We start from the raw sequence: 6000 nt of genomic DNA, 5'->3' as shown, positions 1-6000 counted from the left end.
CTGGGCTCCAGACTAAAAACCCAGAGCTCCTTTCCCCTGTCCAGGGGTTCCCAGCTGGCTCTGACTGTGGCTCCAGTCTCCTCCAGGCTCAGGTACAGTCCACAGGGAGCCCCTACTCTGCCAACTCTTTTCCATCTCTGGGGAGACCCAGTGCTAGCAGGGTGGGAGACAGACTGGGAGGACAGGCAGCTGTGCACACCCGTAAAGAGAAGGGCTGTCTTCCACAGAGCATTCGTGCTACCAAACACCTTTTCTGCCTCCATGACAGATATGGATAATCCATCCCAGGACTCAATTTCAGAAGCCATCTGGTCACCACTATACAGCCCAGGTTCTCCCGCTTCTCCCCTAGACCACATCCTGCGCCTCCTCCCCAGGCCTCTGCCTCCATCCCAACAGTCATTCCCCACACAGCAGCCAGAGGGATCTTTTGAGAAGGTGGAGGCAGCCTCTTCTCCTCCACAGCCTCCCACTGTCCCCAGTATAGAGTCCACACTCTGCATAGAGTCTACACTCTATTCTGTAACCCCCTCCTCTCCCTCTTCTCCTCATCCTGGATTCTCCAGCCACTTTCAATCTCTCACCCGCACTTCCCCAGCCCGGGCTCCCTCTGCGGGGCCTCTGCCCTCATTGGTCCCCCTGCTGAAACCCTCCTCTCTGCTTGATTTATGGCCATGGGCCTCAGTTTCTCCATTTGTCAAATGGATTGGCAGTGCTCCCATGGCTGATGCAAAGCTTGGATTCGCCTTTGACTACCTTCTTATTCTGTCCCCCAAACCTGCTCATCCTCTAAGGGCCACAGTGGGCACCTGGGAAGTGGCAGAGCCAGGATTGGAACCCTGGCCTACTTCTAGACTCTTCTGTGTTGTCAGCCATGAGCATATGGTCCTGTGATTTAAACATGTTTGGGGCCAGATGCAGTGGCTCACACCTGTAATCTTAGCACTTGGGGAGACTGAGGTGGGTGGATCACTTGAGCTCAGGAGTTCGAGACCAGCCTGGGCAACATGGCGAAACCCCATCTCTACCAAAAAAAAAAAAAAAAAAAAAAAGCTGGGTGTGGTGATGCATACCTGTAGTCCCAGCTCCTCAGGACACTGGGTGGAAGGATCTCTTGAGCCTGAGGGGCAAAGTCTGGAGTGAGCCATGATCATGCCACTGCACTCCAGCCTGGGCGACAAAGCGAGAAGCTGTCTCAAAAGAACAAAGCAAACCAAACCCACAAACAAAACAAAACAAAACATCTTTGGCCCTCCCTTGCCACACTCGATTCCAGAAGCCTCTCACTTCCATTCCCTCCTTGGGCCTCGGCCTGTTCTGTATGACCTGCCCAGAGTCGCTCAGTGAGAGTCTATGGAGCCAGAGGGCTCCCTGCCACGAAGGGATGGACCTGCTGGCACCTTGCCTGGCAGGCCTCATCCTGGCCTTGGACCATAGCCCTCAATTTCCCCCACCCAGCTGCAGCTCCTCCGTCCTCCATAGAATGAGCCCAAACTCCCATCTCTTCATGGACCTGAGGGTCCTTGCGGTCGTAAGCCTGGGTTTTAGTACTACACCTCCTCACTACCCCCCTTCAAGCCTGGAGGGGGCGCTGGGCTGGGTCAGGGGCTCTGACTCACCTGGGCACCCCATCTGCTGACACTGAGGTCATCCCTAGAGAGCCAGGAGAAGCCACTCAACAGCCCGCGGAAATCAGGTGTGGTGTATCTGATGTCCTCGGGCCTCAGAGGCAGCCAGAGGAGAAGGGGAAAGGACTCAGATAAGAACAGGTGGACTGCGCTCCCTGCTCCAAAGCCACGGGTGAGGGCTACATCCTCGACTCTTGCATCCCCTTCCCCACAATCCTCAGCATCTCTGCCCTGGGATGATCTCTCGCCCTGCCTTACACTCCAGGGCTTGTGGGCCGCACCCCATGAGCCCACCTGGGAGCCTGAGGGATGGGAGCCAGGGCTTTGCAGGAGTAGGAATCCTTAGCTGCATGCCCACCTCGCCACCATGGCACCCTTGGCCCCCTGCTCAAAGTTGCTGATCCTTCGAAGGCCACCTCTGCCAGGAAGGGCCTGGAGCCCAGGTGGTTTGAGCAGGGGATGGGGAGGGGGAGAGGACATCTCAGGCAGGCATTTGCTCAGCCAGAGCAATGGCAAGAAGTAGTGATGGGGCTGGGGGTTGCCCTGGTTCTGTTTTTGCCAAACCAGCCTATGGTTTTTTGATTGAGAGAGTTGGCAGTGGGAGGTTCCTGACAGTGAAGACAGTCCAACCTTTGAGGCGGGGAGGGCAACAGAGGCCAGGAATTCTCATGGCACCTGGTGGGCGGATGTGCCAGGGGGCTGGGTTGGGCCTGCCTCAGGTGGGCAGGTCTCTCTGTAGCTGCTAGCCTTAATTGCCTCATTAGCATCTGCCTGCTGCCCGGGCCTGCCTGGTCCCCTCCCTGCCTGCCCACACGGCCCTGTTTTTCAGAAATCCTTCCTATGAGGCATTGATGGTGACAGTGAGGGTGACCATGACGAAGCTGGGAAATGGCTTGGGAGCTAGCCGGCCTGGCCCAGGTGCAGGGTTGCTGGCTTGAGGCCTCATAGCCCAGCACCATTCCACGTGGTTCAGCTGGCCAGCTGCCTGCTGGGACCTGGATGCGGGCTGTTCCCAGGTAGGCAGCAGCGGGAAATAGTCTAGGGACTCCCCTTCCTGCCCCCGCCCCACCCAGCCTGACTCTGGCCACAGGGGCACATGCCCCAAGACTTGGACAACTCCCTTCCTGAAAAGATCAGGCCCTCGAGGAGGGAGGAGGGGTTCAGTGGCTCTCTCAGGGCTTCTAGTGGGCCCTCCAAGGTGGGGACAGGATGGAAGAGGGCCTACTCTGCCTGGGCCCCTGCCCACCTCCCTGCCCCTCCCTGTGGCTTATGTAGTCTCCCAGCAGAGGACAGCACTGCCCTGACATCCATCTCCAACAGGACAACCCTCTAGCCTGAGCCCTAGGGGCAGCTGAGAGCCCAGGGCTGGTGGACTGAAGAGTGTTCAGAAGCATTTGGCTGGAGCTAGAGCCCTCCCCAGAGACCCTGAAGCATCACCCAGCCCACAGCATCAAGGCCCCGCCCAAGAACTCAGGCTGCGGGGTAGCTGGATTCCCTAGGCCATGGGTACTATCCAGACTTGGAGCTCCCAGGAACAACAAAAAGGGCCTAGCAGCTGGAGCCCATGGAGCTGGGGAAACAGCTCTGCTGCCTGCTATATACGTGGGGGGCCTCTGCAGTGCCCCAGCCCCTGGGCCTTAATCTCTCCATCTATAAAGTAGGGCAGTGCTTTCTGCCTCCCCTGATTCCCAGGAAGTATGGGGCAGCCAGGAAGCTTCCACACTGGGCCCATCAGAGGGAAAGGAAAGGCTTCTTTGTCCTAAGTGGCTGGGTATGGACCCTCAACTACCCCTATGCAGCAGGAGTGGCCTTGGTATGACCCACCTGTGCCAGAGAAGGTCAAGTGCTGACCACCTGGCAGGCCCTTTGCCAGACATAGCAGGACAGCCCTATGTGGCCCTCAGGTGACCAAGGTGTGAGTGTGCCATGTGTGCTGGGACAGGGCAGGGGTAAGATTGGGTTGGGGTGGAGATAGAGGAGCCTAACCAAGACACTTGGCTCCAATCTTGACCACCACTGGCCTCCCCTCTCTAAGCCTCAGTTTCTTCCTCTATAAGGAGTCCCCAAATCCTGGGCTGTAAAGTACCGCCTGAGCTCCACCTCCTGTCAGGTCAGCATTGGCATTAGATTCTCATAGCAGCGCGAACCCTATTGTGGACAGCACATGACAGGGATCTAGGTTGCATGCGCCATATGAGAATCTAATGCCTATGATCTGAGGTGGAACGGTTTCATCCCGAAACCATGCCTCCAACCCAAGTCCATGGAAAAATTGTCTTCCACGAAACTGGTCCCCGGTGCCAAAAAGGTTGAGGACCGCTGTCTATAAAATGGGGCTTCAGTCTACCATGCAAGAGTGTTGCGAGACAGGAGATGAGCTATGTGAAGGGTCCGGTCCTGCCTTCTGCTCAACCTCTTTGTGCCCAGAAAGTAGAGCGAGGACCCAGGGATAAGCAAGGACTCCATGTGGGAAGCCCCCTGGAGCAGAGGGATGTGAGCAGCTGTGCCAGGGAGTGTGGGCAGAGGGGTTCTGAGCAGAGAGGCTGGCCCCATAGGGAAATGGAAACAAAGGAGCTCGTCTGAGCCTACAGCCAGGGGCTGCCCATCCCAAGGTTGATGTCACAGTGGGAGGGTAGTGTGGATACTCCCAACACCCTGGGCTTGCCTGTGCAGGTCCCATCTCCTGGGGAAGGCCCTGCCTGCTGGCCTCTGCACCCACGCCGGCCCACTCACCTGCCTGTTCTCCCATGGGGAAGAAACATCAGCGTAGGGAGGAACTGTGGGTCCCCAGGACCCAGCTGGCTCAAGTGAGGTCCCACCAGCCCCTGCTGGCTGCCGCTCACCTGTCCTTTGTTGTCACCCCCATCAATTCCTACCCTTTGCTCAGACCCAGCAGGTAACAGTTCCTGATGGGACCCTCAGGGAGCTTTTCCTGTTGTGGGGTTTTGACCCATCCTTACTGCCTCCTCACTGTTCTTCCTGTACCTTTTTCTAAAGTGGGCTCCATAGAATCACAGGCCTGCCAGATACGCCGCAATAAAAAGGGCCATGTGGTCAAATGTCTGGAAACACCGTAAACTCTATGGCCCAGCTGCAGTGCATGGGAGTGTATTAAAGGCTCTGACAATCCTTCAGGGAAGTAGCTGTCTTTACTTCGTTCATCCTGGCATTTCCCAAATTCTGGTGACCACAGCACCAGTTTGTTTTGCATAACCTCCGCTAACAGTCCATGGAACCTTCACTGTGTCCTCTAGGGAGGATGTGGACCTGTGTTGCTTGGTGGCTGTTCCACGTACCACATTCTCTTCCCTGGACTTCCCTTCCCATTCTTCAGATGGGAAGCTGAAGGCCATCGAGTTCATCACTCAGAACTCCATACCCTTGGGCCTGCTCAAGTGGCCCTGGGGTCTGCTTTTCACATGCAGGTCCAGCTGCCCCGGCGGGATCAGAAGCCACCCTGGCCCAGCTGCTGGGGCTAAGATGCCTCACCGGGCGCCGGGATGCGGCTGGAGAGGTGAGGAGTGAGATGAGCCGGCCGCCAGGCCGTGCTTCCTCCACCGGCACCAGCTGGCTCCTTGTGCTCTCCAGCCTGTGACTGCACAGGGCCAGACAGGGGCCAGATGCGGGGAAGCCGCTGTGGCTCAGCATGGGAGCTGCGGACAGGGCCCCCTCCCCAAGCCTGGGCCAGAGTTGGGTTACGAGCCCTGAGGGTCTCCTAATGAGTTCCACATGCTAGTGGATGCCTCAGAGAGGAAATAGGAAGGGGCTGGGGAGGGGAGAGGGGGCCTGAGAGGGGATTGGAAACATGTGTTTGTGGAGGAGGACGAAAGGGAGGAGGAAGGGAGAGGGAGGAGGGGAGCAGGAGGTGGGAGGAGAAGACTTTATCCCCGGGCGGGCGTTCTGGTGCTCATCCCCAGCGAGGTTGGCTGCCAGGCACACAGGCCCCTTCAGGAGGCCCCCAGGCCAGTGGTCTGCAGCGGGAGTGGTGGGAGAGGCCCCTTAGAGGCCCACTCCTCTCCTTCAAACAGAAAAAGCCCAAATCCCTGGCTCTGCTTGGCTGGGGTTCTGAGCCACTAGCGGGGGCAGGATAGAACCAGGTGGGTGGGAGGGTCTGTGGGGGCATGAGAAAGCCACCCCACATCTCATCAGCCAGCCAACAGTGAGTTGCACATTTGAACCCAGCCCAGCCACCTACACCCTACCCAAGAGGCCCTGGTGCCTCGAGGCCACTGATCCCTCCAGCCCTGACACCACCTCTGCCTCTCTCAGCCAGCAACTGGTGGAGAGGCGACCCCACTCTCGCTCCCTGTCCTGTGGGGCTGGGCGAGGCACCTGGCTGGGCCTGGTGGTTGGAAGCTTCAATAGGAAAAGG

At 58.0% G+C, this 6000-nt stretch overlaps 1 long non-coding RNA gene across 1 annotated transcript; it reads left to right on the top strand.

Annotated features, from left to right (window-relative positions):
* Positions 1 to 2789: 2789 nt before the first annotated feature.
* On the top strand, positions 2790 to 4757 carry LOC108584577. The gene is made up of 2 exons (XR_001899805.2): positions 2790 to 4524; positions 4626 to 4757. It is a non-coding gene; the product is annotated as an uncharacterized LOC108584577 (long non-coding RNA).
* Positions 4758 to 6000: the final 1243 nt, after the last annotated feature.

This window comes from Papio anubis, chromosome 2 (genome assembly GCF_008728515.1).
Source record: "Papio anubis isolate 15944 chromosome 2, Panubis1.0, whole genome shotgun sequence".
NCBI classification, from domain to species: Eukaryota; Metazoa; Chordata; class Mammalia; order Primates; family Cercopithecidae; genus Papio; species Papio anubis.
The sequence above is the reverse complement of the archived record's forward strand: the minus strand, read 5'-3'. Positions and strand labels throughout refer to the sequence as shown.